We start from the raw sequence: 16,695 nt of genomic DNA, 5'->3' as shown, positions 1-16,695 counted from the left end.
CTGCTTCTCTGCTCTACACGTCACTGATTTCGGCACTAGTCTATGCTACCTTCTCAGTGCCATCACTTCTACTAGGTCACCGCCACCCCTAGGCGGCACTGCCCTCTACTTCCTTTCCTTTTCCATTTTTACTTTTGCTTTCCTCAGGTTTCCCTGTCTCCCCCTGCATTTTATTTCTTATTTTACTATTCTGTTTAGATAATTCTGTTAGTTTAGATTAATTTCTGTTTGATTAGGTTAGATAGAATTGCATGCAGTTAGGTAGCTAGGATGTGGTTAGAGGATTCTAGGCCTGATAAGTGCTCTGTTTTTGTTATCTGAAATGGCAGATTGTTAAATTGTTCTACTGTTTGATGATGATATTGCTGTCCTATTCTTACATGTGCTGTGTTGTCAATTCTGAAACAACTTCCTGTTTAAGTGCTGTTATGCTGATTGATGCTATGTAATTTTGCTCAAAGATGCCTCACACATATGAATGGATTTCTTAATTTTCCCTAATTTACAAATCTTGGATTCATATGTGTAATTTTTGCTGCTGTTTGTTATCCGGGAACTTTCAAATTACTGCCGGAATGCTGCCCAAAATTTTCGAAAATTGCCGGGTGTTAACTTGCAATTATGAATGGATTTGGCATCTCTTGATTTTAAACCCATTTTAGCCTATGCCATGTTCAATTCATAAGCTCATTTGGTCAGCATTTCCATTTTCAATTCAATTCCCTTTCATGTGTATTGATGATTGACAGGATCAAGGAACTATTTGACGGATTGCTGTGTCAAATAGAACCTTGGTTAAATATGTCAATATGAACCTTGTTGTGTTTCCAACAGTACCAGTTTAAATCAAATGCTTTATGACTTCTTGGTTTAAGTTCAATCTTTAACCTTACTTAACCAATGAAGCCTACTTCCATAATTATGCCATTTGGTTTAAACTTGCTCCTTTTTGCTTAATGTTCTTACATTGTAATAATTGGTGCTCTCCACCGGTGTCAATTTTTTTCAATTACATCTGTTTCAACTTTCTTTTAGTTACACCATGTGCTAAGCCTAATTCTTTGAACACCAATTTTTACAATTTTAGTGACCATAAGCATTGATGATAACTTGCTTTTCCATTGTTTGCTTTATGCAACTTATATTTCATCATCAATGACTTGCATCATCCTCATGAACGTGAGTGTGCTTGTTTCCTATGTGTTGTGAATTTCTCTTGGTTAAGCTCCATAATGGTCATGCCACTAATTTCAAACCGTTTCTCTACCTTTTGACTTAATTAACTCTTTAACTTTACTTTTCAGTTTTAACTTCATCCCTTACACATTCTTTTGAGGCATGACTATTGTCGTTGCTTAACAAACAAGCACTTTACTATTATTACACGAATTTCTTAGTTTGTATTCAGTCTGATTGATGTTTGAAATCTGTTTTCTTGCATTCCAATAATTCTTTTCCTTCACTCACTTCATGACTATATCTCAATCTCTTGTTGTCTGTTTTCAGTATATGTTTAATTTCTTGCTTTACAATCCGCTACTTTACTTAATTGTTTATATCCTGTGATTTTTGTTCTTCCAAGATGACTGACAGAGGGAAAGCAAAGGTTACCTCTCGGAAAAGGAAGAAATCTCAATCGTCTGCTGCTTCTCCCATCTCTGATTATGCCAAGAACCCTCTTTGCGAATATAGTTCTCAACCAACGAGATTCCTGATGAGTCCATATTTGATAGTATATTTTGACTCAATTTGGATGGATTCTAGCACATGAACTCACACTTAAGCACCAAAATAGCATACTTTGTGTTTGATCCCTGATTTGATCCTAAATATGAAAACATGCAATTTTGTGTTTTAATAGAGTAATTTAATCCCACTTTTATGTCATTCGACGCCGTGATATGGTTTGGGAATGATTTCAGGCCTTGAAGGCTAGAATAGATGGATAAAAGTGGAAGAAAGCATGTACAAGGGAGAAAACATGAAGAAAACAAGGAAAAGCACATACAGCGAAGTGTGCGTGCGCATAGCCCTGTATGCGTGTGCATAAGCGAGGATTTCCATGTGTGCGTACGTACGCACCTGTGCATACGCACAGGTCAATTTTCAGCCGAGTGTGCGGACACACACGTCTGTGCATCCGCACAGATCCCTGCACGTGATTGCATTAATGAAACATGTGCTGCACAAATTTGGAGGTCTCTTGGCCCATTTTGTAAGGCTTGAGGACTGAAAGAACGGAAGTGGTTGTCAGGCACGCGTTTCATAGGGAATGATGATGATTGTCACGTTCATCACATTCATGTTGAAGTGCGAATGAATATCTTAGAAGCGGAATAAGTTGAATTGAATAGAAAAACAGTAGTACTATGCATTAATTCATGAGGAACAGCAGAGCTCTACACCTTAATCTATGGAGTGTAGAAACTCTACCGTTTAAAAATACATAAGTGAAAGGTTCAGGCATGGCCGAATGGCCAGCCCCCATGATCTAAGAACCAGACATCCCAAGATGATCCAAAGATGATAAGATGTTTAATACAATAGTAGAAAGTCCTATTTATACTAAACTAGTTACTAGGGTTTACAGAAGTAAGTAATTGATGCATAAATCCACTTCCGGGGCCCACTTGGTGTGTGCTTGGGCTGAGCATGAAGTCTACACGTGCAGAGGCTTCTTTTGGAGTTGAATGCCCTTTTATGTCGTCTAAACTCGCCAAAGTATGAACTATTATATATTGCTGGAAAGCCCTGGATGTCTACTTTCCAACGCAATTAGAAGCGCGCCTTTTTGAGTTCTGTAGCTCCAGAAAATCCACTTTGAGTGCAGGGAGGTCAGAATCCAATAGCATCAGTAGTCCTTCTTCAACCTCTGAATCTAATTTTTGCTCAAGTCCCTCAATTTCAGCCAGAAAATACCTGAAATCACAGAAAAACACACAAACTCATAGTAAAGTCCAGAAATGTGAATTTAACATAAAAACTAATAAAAACATCCCTAAAAGTAACTAGATCCTACTAAAAACATACAAAAAAAAACAAGGTCAAAAAGCGTATAAATTATCCGCTCATCACACGCGTACGCGTCAGGTACGCGCACGCGTCCCTGTGCAAATCTCCAAATCACACGCACGCATTAGGTACGCGCGCGCGTCGCTCTTCGCTGGTTGTCTCCTTTAATTCTTGTGCTCATTCCATTTAGGCAAGCTTTCTCTCCATCCTCTAAGCCATTCTTGCCCTATATAGCCTAAAAATACTTAACACACAGATCACGGCATCAAATGGTATAAAGGGGGATTAAAAGTACACAATTTAAAGGCTTAGGAAGCATGTTTTTCAACCATAGAACCAAATCGGGAAGGAATTGTAAAATCATGCAAATTGTATGGATCAGTGTGCAAAGGCTTGATAAAAACCACTCGATTGAGCATAAGATAAACCATAAAATAGTGGTTTATCAATCTCCCCACATTTAATCATTAGCATGTCCTCATGCTAAGCTCAAGGAGATAGAAACAATGAATGGGGAAAGTAAGACTCATGCAACGCAACCTATACATGTGAATGCACTATATGCGAAGATGTTTCTATCTTACTTGGTCAAGAGTAAATAAGTTCTCCAAGACAAACATAAATCAGATTCCACTAATTCAAATCACATAATAAAAGACAAGTAAACTTGTAGGAAGATAGCTCATGAAAGCAAGGAACACAGAAGCAAGCATTGAACCCTCACTGGTAGTGTATATGCACTCTAATCACTCAAGTGTACAGGGTAATCCACTCTAGTCTCCTCTATTCATGCGTTCTAAAATTTGTTCTTCATCTAACCAATCAACAAATATTTAGTGCACACATGCAAACATCATGAGGTCTTTTTCAAGGTTGTAATGGGCTTAGACAAGGGTGAGGATATATGTATAGCCAAGTAAGCTATGAGATGAATCCTTGATTAACCTAAGTTCTCACCTAACGCACACACATTCTCTATGCTTCTAAAATCATGCCTAACTACCCATAGTCTCACTTTTGTGTTTTTCACCTACTCATGTATTTAAATGTTCTTCTATTTTATCTCACATGCATTGATCTTTTTATTGAACTTAACATTGGGGTGCTTTCATTCCCCTAAATTTGGATTTTTTTTATTTTTTTTTGAAATCATTATAACATCAATGCATTTGGTTTTCATAATTTCACATGAGTAGCATTCAAATTCTTAATATTTATCAATTAAGCAACACACATTCTTATTAACCATAGTTCCCATAGTTTCCCACACTTAATTTGACACACAATCTCTATCTTAAGCTAGCCAAAGATTCAATTGGGATAATTCATTATTTTTCCGCTTAAGGCTAGTAATGTGGTAACATAAAAAACAAAAGGGGGTAGAGAAGGCTCAAAGTGGCGAACAAAGGTAATTAGAATGGTAGGCCATTTGGGATAGTGAACTAATAACAAATGATGGCCTCAATCATACATATGCATGAATACATTAAACAATGGACATATAGAATGGAACAAACCATAGATTGTAATCATAGAGGAGAGAAAACACACAAGAATAAAAATGATGGTTAAATCATGTAACCATAAAATTAGGCTCAAAATCTCACTAGGTTGTGTGTTCTAGCTCTAAACCATGTTCCAAATTACAGTCTTCAGACAAGTTTAACATAGAATTTTAATTTGAATTAGTGAAATTTCCAAAAATAGGGTCTTGAAAAGAAACTTATTATTTTTCAACCAAGTAGAACATACATGCAAACACTTATTACTATGCAATCTATCCTATCTAACAAAAGAAAAAAAATAACCTATTGGTGTTAAGAGAAAGCAATTACCTCTGGAAGTCAGGTACTGACTGACCTCCCCACACTAAAAGCATGGTACCATCCTCGGTGCCATCAGTCAGGAACAAAGGGGGGCTGGTAACAGCATCTCCACAGTCGGGGTCGTCATGGCTCCCGGTGCTAGTAGGTGAAGTGGAGTCCAGAGTGTCTGGTTCTTCTTCAGGTGGATGGTTGCCAACAATAATCTCCTTGAGGTATGTAAATCGGCGCTTGTTACAGCGCTCCATTCGCTTTGTATGCCGGTCTAGCCGGTCCAACCTCTGAAGTATCTGAAGGAGCAGCTGATTTGTTGATGGTGCTTGTGATGTGGAAGGAAAAGGAATATCTCCGGCCGGGTCTGCAATCCAGCTGGTAGTAGCTGCTGGGGGTCTGATGTACTTTTCTTTGGGGACATACTGATCATCCCGCGGAATCATGGCCTTTGTGTCCCCAGCTCTGTAGGAGAGTCTGGCTGCCGAGACTAGATCTGAAACCAAGGTGGGAAAGGGTAGGTTGCCCGCAACTTGTACGTGTTCCATGGCTTACTGGAGGTGTCTCGGTAAGTGGAGAGGCTGGTCTGTAAGGATACACCAGATGAGAACAGCCATGTCCGCAGTGAAGGAGGACTCGTGAGTGCTCGGAAAGACATATTGGGACATGATTTGTGCCCACACTCGAGCCTCCAAGGTAAGTGCTGAAGCCTATATGCCCTTAGGTTGGGATCGATAGTATCCATAGATACATCTACTGCCAGGTGGTGCTATAACTCTGAGGACGTCGTCCCAGATAAACTGGTATGTCTGGCGCTTGAAAGAGGCTTCTTGGTATGCGTCCAATCCTTCTGGAGCCGGGGGGAGATCTAAAGCTCGCTGAATGGCCTCTTTGGATATAGGGACTTGCTTCTGACAAACATAGATAGACTGCAGGGCTGGCATGTGAAAATTAGAGTAGAATTCAACTACCCATGAGAGGTTGACCTGCCGTGGCTGCCTCTGTAAGAATACCCATTGTGTGCGCTCAATGCGGGGCTCTACAAAATCAACAATGTGGGTAGGAAGGATGAGTAGGTGCTCATTGTTGTAGTTCCACTCAGCCAGGATGGGGAACATCTGCTCACAGTAGCGGTTAGAGAGCCGTGCAGTGTCCCTTGCTGGAAAGGCTTTCTCGGTTCCGCAGCTGGTGCTCTTTTCGTTCCTCTCCTCGCCGGTGGCTTGTTAGAGGCTTTCTCGGTACCCTTCCTGGTGGCTATCCTGAAATGGGAGAAAAGAAAGGGACATGAAATCAAATAGCTAGTATTAGGAGGAGGAAAATACAAGTGATAATCAATGCCAAGGTAAAGAAGAATGTCGTAAATACATGGTCGCGACTCCATGTAATTAGGACATCAATGGAAATATAGCATGATAAATTAATGCAATTGGATGCAAGATGTTTATTAGCATGCCGGGAAAGGCATGAGTAGCATAGATCAAGCATGAATAGCTCAATTTGATTATCAAATGTAACAAACTAACAATCACGTTTGTATTGACAATTATATTTAATCAATAAAAGATTGCAATGGTTTTGTGAAAAACAGACAGTAGAGTAGAAGAATAGAATAATTAAGAATTCACAATGCCATACGTGCTTTTCACAAACACTTGGTATGCATGTAAAATACGTTAGGGAAAGTATGAAACGCAAATATGCATGCAACCCAAAAATTAATATTAATTGTCAAATCACTCCCTAATATATCCACAAGCGAATGTAGAAGAAAACAATCACCCATTTAAATTTCTAACACCAATTAAAAGAATGCAAAAAGAATAGATAAATAGTAAGAAAGGAAGAAAGGAGATAGGAAGAAGGAACCTTGAGAAGAAGATGAAAAGAGAAAGGTAATGGAGGATGTGAGTCGGAAAGAAGTAAGAGGAGAAGGAGAAGAAGAAGATAGAAAAGATAGAAGAAGAAGAAGAAGAAGAAGAAGAAGAAGAAGAAGAAGAAGAAGAAGAAGAAGAAGAAGAAGAAGAGGAAGAAGAAGAAGAAGAAGAAGAAAGAAGAAGAAAGAACGAAGAACGAAGAACAAAGAAGAAAGAAGAAAGAAATTAGGAAGGAGAGAGAATTAGGATTGGGGGAGGGATAATTGAAATCTGACGGTGGACTGTTTTAATTGTGTCTCGCATGCGATGCGTACGTGAACGGTACGTGTACGCATGGGTCGCGTAAAATCCAAGTGACGCGTAAGTGTTTGGCACGTGCACGCGTGGCCTGGGTTGTGCGAATCGCGTGAAGGTCGCCTCACTCACGCAAAACTCTCTGTTTAGCACGCTATTGACGCTGATTTCTTGGGTTATGCGTACGCGTCAGGGATGCTTACGCGTGGTCTGCTGAAAGCGCAAGCGACGCGCACATGTGTGGTCTGCCCAACTCTCTGTATACTGCCTTGGTGTTGTGAGTTCACGCATGACGCGTACGCGTCAGCGACGCTTGCGCGTCGAACCCCCTCTCTCCTTTTTTTAATGCAGAATACAGATGAATATGCCAAAATTATGAACGAACACTAGGAAAAACAAAATAAAATGGAATTAGGAATGAAGAGGAACGATCATACCATGATGGGTTGTCTCCCACCTAGCACTTTGCTTTTACGTCCTTAAGTTGGACGGTCCATAAGCTTAGTCCGTTACTGTTGGTGGATCTTCCAAGAGGAAGATCTCCAGCTCCTTGTTGTCCTTCATCTTCTCACCGTGGTAGAGCTTCAAGCGGTGACCATTGACCTTGAGGACATTGGGGTTGGAAGGGTGGCTCAAGTGGAAAATGCCATACGGTTCAGCCTTTTCCACTCTGTAGGGGCCTTCCCATCTAGATTTCAGCTTGCCTGGCATGAGACACAACCTCAAGTTGTAGAGTAAAACCAAGTCCCCAGGGCGGAACTCTCGCCACTTGATATTCTTGTCATGAACAGCTCTCACCTTTTCTTTGTATAGTCTGGAGCACTCATAAGCTTCTAGGCGAAGGCACTCCAGTTCTTGTAGTTGCAGCTTTCTTTCAGCTCCAGCTCCTGCCAAACCTAGGTTGCATTCCCATACCACCCAGAAAGCTTTGTGCTCCACCTCCACGGGGAGGTGGCAACCTTTCCATAAACTAGGCGGAAGGGGCTCGTTACGATTGGTGTCTTGTACGCTGTCTGGTAAGCCCAGAGCGCATCTGTAAGCCTGGAACTCCAGTCCTTTCGATGAGGCTTGACTACCTTCTCCAGGATACGCTTTATCTCTCTGTTAGATACCTCGGCTTGTCCATTGGTCTAGAGGTGGTAAGTTGTAGCCACCTTGTGAACAATCCCATGCTTCTTCAGAAGACCTGTTAATCTCCTATTGCAGAAGTGAGTGCCTTGATCACTCACGAGTGCTCGTGGTGATCCAAAGCGACAGATAATATTATTCCAAACAAAGGAAACAACAGCGTTAGCATCGTCAGTGTGGGTGGAAATAGCTTCCACCCATTTAGAAACATAATCAACAACTAATAGTACATATAAGAAACCATTAGAGTTTGGAAATGGACCCATGAAGTCAATGCCCCGAACATAAAAAATTTCGTAGAACAACATAAGTTGTTGGGGCATCTCATCCTTCTTAGATATATTCCCAAACCTCTGGCATGGGGGACAAGATTCACAAAAAGCAGCGTGATAAACCCCATTTTTAGGGTTTATCTTGTGCTCAATTTAGGGAATTTTATGACCTCTTACCCACATTTATTCCATGAAATAGTATGGTTTTATGATTGTCTCCTAATTTGTGCTTAAGTGTGAAAATATGCTTTTTAGGCCCTTAATTGTTAATTCTAATTCACCCTTGATTCCACTAGATGCCTTGATATGTTTGTTAGTGATTTCAGATTGGAAAGGCTAGGAATGGATCAAAGGAATGAAGAGAAAAGCATGCAAAGTGGAGAAATCATGGAAAAGCAAGGATTGGGAGAAATTCATTCCACGTGCACGCGCAGCAGATGCGCACGCGTGAAACGACGAGGTCGCAAGGCAACGCGTACGCACACATGATGTGTACCCGTGGATGGAAAATCGCTAAGCGATGCGTACGCGTGACGTGCGCGTACGCGTCGTTGTTCGCACGTGACCCACTTAAAGTGAATCCACTGGGGGCGATTTCTGGGCTTCCCAGGCCCAATTCCAACTCAATTCTGATGCTATTTAACCCAAGGAATAAAGAGGAATCAACACACTACTTCATATTTTAGTTTTAGTCTAGTTTTTGGAGGGAAAGTTAGTTTTAGAGAGAGAAGCTCTCACTTCTCTCTAGGATTAGGATTAGGTTTGATGTAGATTAGGAATTCTTAGATCTAGGTTAATTTCATGCTTTGATTCATTTTTCCTTTTGTAATTCTTCTTCTTCTATATCTCTTCTCTCTAGTTTAGCATTTAATTCTTATAATTCTCTACTTTTATGTTGATGCACTTTTGTTCTTCTATTTCTCTTTAATGCAAATTATGTTTTCATGTTCCTTTATCATTCATTTGAATTGTTGTTGTTTAATTCCTTGCAATTGAGTAGTGTAGATTTACTTTCCTTGCAATTTTACTATGCTTTCCTTTTATGCCTTCCAAGTGTTTGATGAAATGCTTGGAAGGATGTTAGAATAGATTTTTATGCTCTTGGCTTGGAAAGGTAACTTAGGAATTCTTGAGTTACTAATGTCCAAGTAATTGATGATTGGGAGCCATTGACTCTAATTCTCATTAATTCAATTAGTGGAGAGCTAGGACTTATGGACTTGGATTAATATAGCTCATTTGACTTTCCTTTACTAGTTAGAGGATGATTTAATGGGATTGATCCTTGCCAATTCTCATGTTGTGGTTAGTGATAGGGATAGAGATCCTTGACCACCAACCCTTGCCAAGACCTTTTTAGCTATTAGTTTACTTCCTTGCCATTTATCTTTCATGTCTCTTATCAAAACCCCAAAAATAACTCATAACCAATAACAAGACACTTTATCGCAATTCCTAGGGAGAACGACCCAAGGTTTGAATACTTCGGTTTATAATTTTAGGGGTTTATACTTGTGACAAACAAAATTTTTGTATGAAAGGACTATTGTTGGTTTAAAAACTATACTTTACAACGAGACTTCATTAGTGAAATTCTAAACCGTCAAAAATCTAATCATCAAAATGGCGCCGTTGCCGTGGAGTTGCAATTGTGTGCCTTGTTATTGGTTATTGTATATATGTGAATATTGTAAATAGGTTTGCCTTTTGCTTCTTTGTTAGTTCTTGCTAGTTTTAGGATTTAATTTTCTTGCTTCTTATTTGATTTTGTTTTCATTTTCTCTTGCTATCATGAATTCTCACTTTGGCTATGAGTTTGGTTCTAACTATGTTGTAGGAAATGAGAACTTCCATGAGGATGTGTATCAAGAATGGGACAATCAAAGGTGGGAGGAACCATATGCATATGATCAATCTTCATGCCAACAACCTCCACCAATAGACTATAAACAAGAGCCATTCTATGATGCATATCAATCCAAAGGCTATGGTGAATCCTCTAGTGACTTTCAAGAACCACCACCATATGACTATGAGCCATACCCTCAATATAAGCCTCAACCATACTCACAAGCCCCTTTTCACCAAGCACCTCCATATGACTCTAATCCATATCCATCCTACCAACCATCTTTTGAACCATATGAGCCATACATGGAACCACCATTCCAATATCAATACTCCCAAGAGCCACCTCAATATACACCACTATACCCTTACCAAGAAGAACCACCTTCCTATTATGAACCCTTTCTCCAAGACAATGAATCCTCTTATCCACCCCAATCCTCAATGGATGAAACCCTTGGCCTTATACTTCAAGGGCAAGGAGAGATGCAAAGGGAGACACTAGAATTCGTGGCTACCTTGATCGAGGTAGTAAGCCGATTAGCCTCCCAATATTTGAGCACTCAAAGCACTCCCATGGTCACATGTGGAGAATCAATTGAAGAGCAAAGCATGAGGGAGAGATTGGAAACTCCGGTGGAGAAGGAGAAATGCTATATTGTGTTAGAACAATTGGAGGAGCCTATGATCATTGAAGAAAAGGAAGAAGTGGTTGAAGACATAGGAGATGCGGAATCTCCATGGGAAGGTAAAATCATAGAAAATTCCTCCAAGGAAAGTGCACAACCTCCAAAACAAGTTTTGAATAACCTTCTCCTAATGAGATAGGAAGCAATGTGGAAGTAGATTTCTCTAATCCTCTCATATATAATTTGAGTGATGGAGAAGAGTTAGATGAAATTGATGAACAAAGATTTGAAGTTAAAGTAGTTTGCGAAGAGGTGGAAATAACCAAGGAAGAAAACATGGGAGTAAAGTTTGCAAGGCCATTGGAGACACCCCTCCATAAGCCATCACCATCCATTCTTTCATTCAAGTGGGTAAATTCCTTATACTTAAGCTTTAAGATTCCACTTGAATACGGTTTGCTTGAGACGGAGGGTCAACTTAGACATATTTGTGGCTTTAAGAGCAAAAGAGAGATGGTTAGTGGTTGGCATCGTAAATCAAGGTTCATTATGGTTAGATGCTCAAAGCTTGATTGCAAGGGTTGGTGTGGGTCTAGATTGCTTGGGTCTAGGATGATGTTTGGTCACTTTATTGAGAATTCACCTTGCTTACCACATGGATTAATGATAGTCAACTTGAAGATGGGTGTAGAAACAAGATATGGGATTCGGGAATACATGAGGATCACCTTTGGAAGCTCATAGCTTGTGCGGAACTCCATCAAGGCTTGAAGATATTAGATTTGAGAAATGGAGCTTATTGGAGATTCAAGCATTGGTGGATGTTCAAAGATAGCTTCAAGCACAAGCCACCTTGATAAGGAGCTTCCCATAAGTCCAACTTAAGGACAATAAATAAAAGTGCTAGGTGGGAGACACCCCACCATGGAAACATCTTTTTATTTTTCTCTTTTGTACATATTGGTAAAAGTAGTTTAATTTCATTTTTTGATTAGTTTGTTGGGTTTATTTAGTAGTTTAGTGTGTTAAATAAGGTTTTATGGTGTTTTGGTAGCTGTTTGGAGGTTTGGAATGCTTAAATTTGTGCAAAAACATGAAAAATTTTGAAAAACCCTAAACCCTAAAATCCACGTGCACGCGTACGCGTGGATCCCAAAATCCCACCTCCCAGCCATTTTCCAGAGAGTTGTGCCCACACTGCGCCAACGCTGTGCCTGAGGCACAAATCAACCCCCGCGTACGCGTCCCTTCTCTGGTTTGCCATGCACGCGTACGCGTGACCTGCGCGTACGCGTGACCTATGCGTACGCGTGACCTGCGCATACGCGTAGTGCCCATCGCACCACCACCCACGCGCACGCGTACAGGACGCGTACGCATGGAAGCCCTTCCTTCATTACACTTCTTTTCTCATCTTCTTTCCATTTCTCTCCTTCTTCTTTCTTCTTCCTTTCTCTTACCCCTCATCCAACACTTTCAAACACCATTGATAACCATTTATTTTAGTTGGTTAATTAGTTAGGTAGTTGATTAGTTAGTTTTAGTTTAGTTTTTATTTCATTTTCTCTTTTTCATTATAAGTGTTAGATTGTTAATCTTGTTTACCATTCATTACTACTAAGTATTAAAAAGGATGTTAACTTAACATCATTATGTTTATAATCTTTGTTGGATTCCTTGATTGCGATTATATTTTGATACTTGGTTTTGATTCTTTCATGCTTAATTTTGTGAATACCAAGTACATATGACTTTGCCTTAACCGAAAAGGGGCCCAGAAATTGCTGAGCGCATTTTCTGCAGATTCCTGCACGTGGCGTCTGTCACACGTGCACGTGGGTCACGCGTGCGCGTCATCTGGGAGTTTTCCTTATCACGCGAACGTGTTGGTCACGCGTGCGCGTCAGTTGTGTTCTGCTCTAGGCACGCATCCGCATCGTCCATGCATATGCGTCGCTGCCATTTTGCACTAGGCACGCGTCCGCGTCGTCCACGCGTGTGCGTCGTTGCCTTTTCTTCAAAACTCCATTTTTGTGCTTTCCTTCCATTTTTGTATGTTTCCTTTCTGTCCTCTAAGCCATTCCTGCCCTATGAAGTCTGAAAATACTTAACACATAGATCACAACATCAAATGGTAATAAAGAATACTTAAATTTAATATTTTTAAAGCATAGGAAACATGTTTTCACATATATCATAAAATAAGGAAGGAATAGTAAAACCATGCAATTTACATGAATAAGTGGGTGAAGAATTGATAAAATCACTTAATTGAGCACAAGATGAATCATAAAATATGGGTTTATCATCCTCCCCACACTTAATCATTAGCATGTCCTCATGCTAAATCCAAGAGAAATGGTAAAGGTAGAATGGTGGAATCTTATGCAATGCAATCTATTCTAAAAGCAAGCTACCTAAATGAATCATGCAATTCTATTTACTATTCACTTATATATATAAAGATTACATGTGGTTAAATTGTTTCACATTTTCAAGGAATCATATATGTACAATTGAGGCCAAACCATATTAAAACACATTCACAATTGAGTTGCGTTAAAATATTTCACAAACTTGCAAGACAATTAACAATTAAACATGGATATATGGGCATGAGCTATTGAACTCTCACTGGACTTGGGTTTACTCTCTAATCACTCAGTGTTTGGGGTTAATCACTCTATTCTTTTCTAGTCATGCTTTATAAAACTTTGTTCTTTATCTAACCAATCAACAAATATTGAATGTATACATACAAACATCATGAGGTCTTTTTCAAGGTTGTAATGGGCCTAAGGTAAAGGTAAGGGTGTATATATATAAGGCTAAGTGAGCTAATAATTGAATCCTTGATTAGTCTAAGATCTCACCTAACATACAAATACTCTATACAATTAAAATTATGCTTAGCTTCCCATGATTTCCCCACTTTTGTGTCACATACTCATGTACCAAGTTTATTTTGATTTTACCTCCATGTGCATTGATTCCTTTACTAAACTTATTATTGGGGTGAATTTGTCCCCTTATTCATTTATTTAATTAAAAAGGATTTTTTTTTGAAACATAAACACAATATTTTCAATGCACATGGTATTTCAATTATTTTAGTTTCACATGAGCATGCTCCCAAATTTCTGATTAATTTCTTAATTTAATCCTTTCCTATCAACCCATGTTCCCATATTCCCATATTTAGTGGATACACAATTTCTATCTTAAGCTAACCAAGGATTCAACTTGGGATTTTTAATTTGTTTTTCTGCTTAAGGCTAGTGATGTGGTTATAGAACAAATGGGGATTAAAAGGCTCAAGGGGCTAATAAGGGTGATGTAGGAGGTAGGCTTATTTGGGATAAGTGAGCAAAAATTCAAATAATGGCCTCAATCATATGCATTTATGTATCTACATTCTATATTGGACATATAGATTGAAACAAAGTAAAGATTACAAGCATAGAGAAGAAGTGCGAAACACACATGAATGAAATTTATGGTTAAATGTAACCATACAATTAAGCTAAGAAACTCACGGATTGTGTGTTCTTTGGGTAAAAAACCATATATCAGTTATGTATGTCATGCAAGTAGAAATCAAGAGTTTCCATTCAACTCAATGTGAATCTTTGAATGGCTCTTTATAAAATAAGTATTTTCCTTGAAAAATATTGTCAATTAACCAACATTTATTGCTATATATCAGTTATGTATGTCATGCAAGTAGAAATCAAGAGTTTCCATTATTCTCAATGTGAATCTTAGGATGGCTCTTAAAATTTTAGTGTTCTTCCTTGAAGAAATGTTGTTAAATTAAACAACATTTATTGCTATATATATATAGTGTGTGGATTGTTGTGATTCTATTATACTAATGTTTCTAGTTTACTCTTTATTTTCAATTAAACCAAATTATCATATGTTAAAAGGGTAAACTAAACTAATTAATCCATATTTTCTATATCACAACTTAATAAGCTAAAAGTGCAAGCTAAACTAAATATCTAAGATGTATATATATCACTACAAGAAAAACACCCATTCAGGTACACTTGAAAAGTGTAGCCAAAAGTGAAAAAAAATGATGCCTTAGGCTATGGCTACGCTTTTTGGGCTACAGCTACGCTTTTAGGAGTGATTCCTATTCGGCCATTGCTTTCTAATAACTTTTTATAAAACATAATATTTAATAATATTATTACATATATAATTTTACATTTTTATTTAAATGAGTTAAATATTATAAAATAAAAATAAATACATAATTATACTAAATAATTTCTTTAAATAATAAAAATTATCTCTAACCAAAATATATTTACAATAATGATAAAAAAAAGGTTTTGCATAAGCAATAAATTTCACTATGAATGCTGATGTACCAGGGGCATAACCAATATATTATATACAAATGGGTCTGTTCATATTTTACAAAATCAGAAAGAAAAAAAAAGTTACAAAATTTGGATGGAAAAATGAAGAAAATTATCCACAACTAAAAAATATATGCACTTGTCTGACCACACAAACTATGGCATATTCATGAGATTAGCACCAGGAAAATGACTTGTGATGAAAACCATGGTTAACCATGGTCCATATGTTTGAATAAAACCCATCAGATCTTTCAAGTAGATCCACGTGAAAGAAACCACTCGAACATATAACTTTGTCAGCATGAAAACATGATGTATATCGAGCAAAGATGAAGTCTGCATTCACCTTCATATATCTTCTATCATTGCAAAGTTTTTCTCTTCCAATAAATCTTGAATGAGTCTACAATGGACAGATACAAGGAACTGTTTTGTTCATGAGAATGCACATTGTGAGAGAACAAGTAAAAGAGAATCTGTAATATTGGAAAAAGAACTAAAGCAGAATGTACAAGTCAAGAAAGTGAACCTTTTTATAAAATGGCAAAAGATTTATGAACCGCAAAAATATGTGGCACTCTTCAAATGAGAAATCAAATATGAGGAAAATAATTAAAAAAAAAAAGGAATGAGTCTACAATGGACAGATACAAGGAACTGTTTTGTTCATGAGAATGCACATTGTGAGAGAACAAGTAAAAGAGAATCTGTAATATTGGAAAAAGAACTAAAGCAGAATGTACAAGTCAAGAAAGTGAACCTTTTTATAAAATGGCAAAAGATTTATGAACCGCAAAAATATGTGGCACTCTTCAAATGAGAAATCAAATATGAGGAAAATAATTAAAAAAAAAAAGATAAAAATAGCCTTAGGCGTTTGAGCATATTATCATACAAGACAATAAAAAATTAAGACACTCTTTAGGTTTTTCCTTTTCTTTTTTCATTTTTTTTAAAAAATTGTATTTGTTTTACAGAAAAGTAGAGCGTAGAGTAGAAGAAATTACCATAATGACAAACATAATTCATGAATGCATTTTTATTTTTGCTGCTTATCTTCCACAGATAAATAATGGTGCCCCATATGTGCTTTTGTTTCTACTTTCTACTACTGTTGTTTACTCAAACTGTTATATAATTAACCTTTTTTCACTCAAAATAATGGTTTCAGTTGTTCAGAATTGAATATGCCTTCCAAGAAAAAGGATACAAAAAATATCAAATATAACAAAGCCACTACAATGTTTATGAAAAGATAAATTAACTATCCAACAAGCAGTTCCCAAATGTAGGGTGTAACTGCAGTGCACACATAATAGGCATGAATCATAGTTATATCATATATGCTATATTAGTTATAATTTAGTGTACAAACTGACATGCTATAGTTTCAACAGTAATCTAGATTATATATACCTGCAGTGTGGTGCTGCATGCTTTTCACAGCC

The 16,695-nt window shown here is 37.9% G+C and overlaps 1 protein-coding gene across 3 annotated transcripts in view; it reads right to left on the bottom strand.

Moving 5' to 3' along the window:
* The window catches only part of LOC107607370, a 6,311-nt gene continuing 4,866 nt past the window's right edge, over window positions 15,251-16,695 (bottom strand). For all 3 annotated transcript variants that reach the window (XR_002350048.1, XM_021105981.1, XM_021105982.1), the window contains one exon: window positions 15,251-15,650. The gene's annotated coding sequence lies outside the window, so the exon portion shown is untranslated. The remainder of the gene's footprint in view (window positions 15,651-16,695) is intronic.

Source organism: Arachis ipaensis, chromosome B07 (assembly GCF_000816755.2).
Source record: "Arachis ipaensis cultivar K30076 chromosome B07, Araip1.1, whole genome shotgun sequence".
Lineage (NCBI taxonomy): Eukaryota > Viridiplantae > Streptophyta > Magnoliopsida > Fabales > Fabaceae > Arachis > Arachis ipaensis.
Note: the sequence above shows the minus strand (reverse complement) of the source record. Positions and strands in the feature narration are given on the sequence as shown.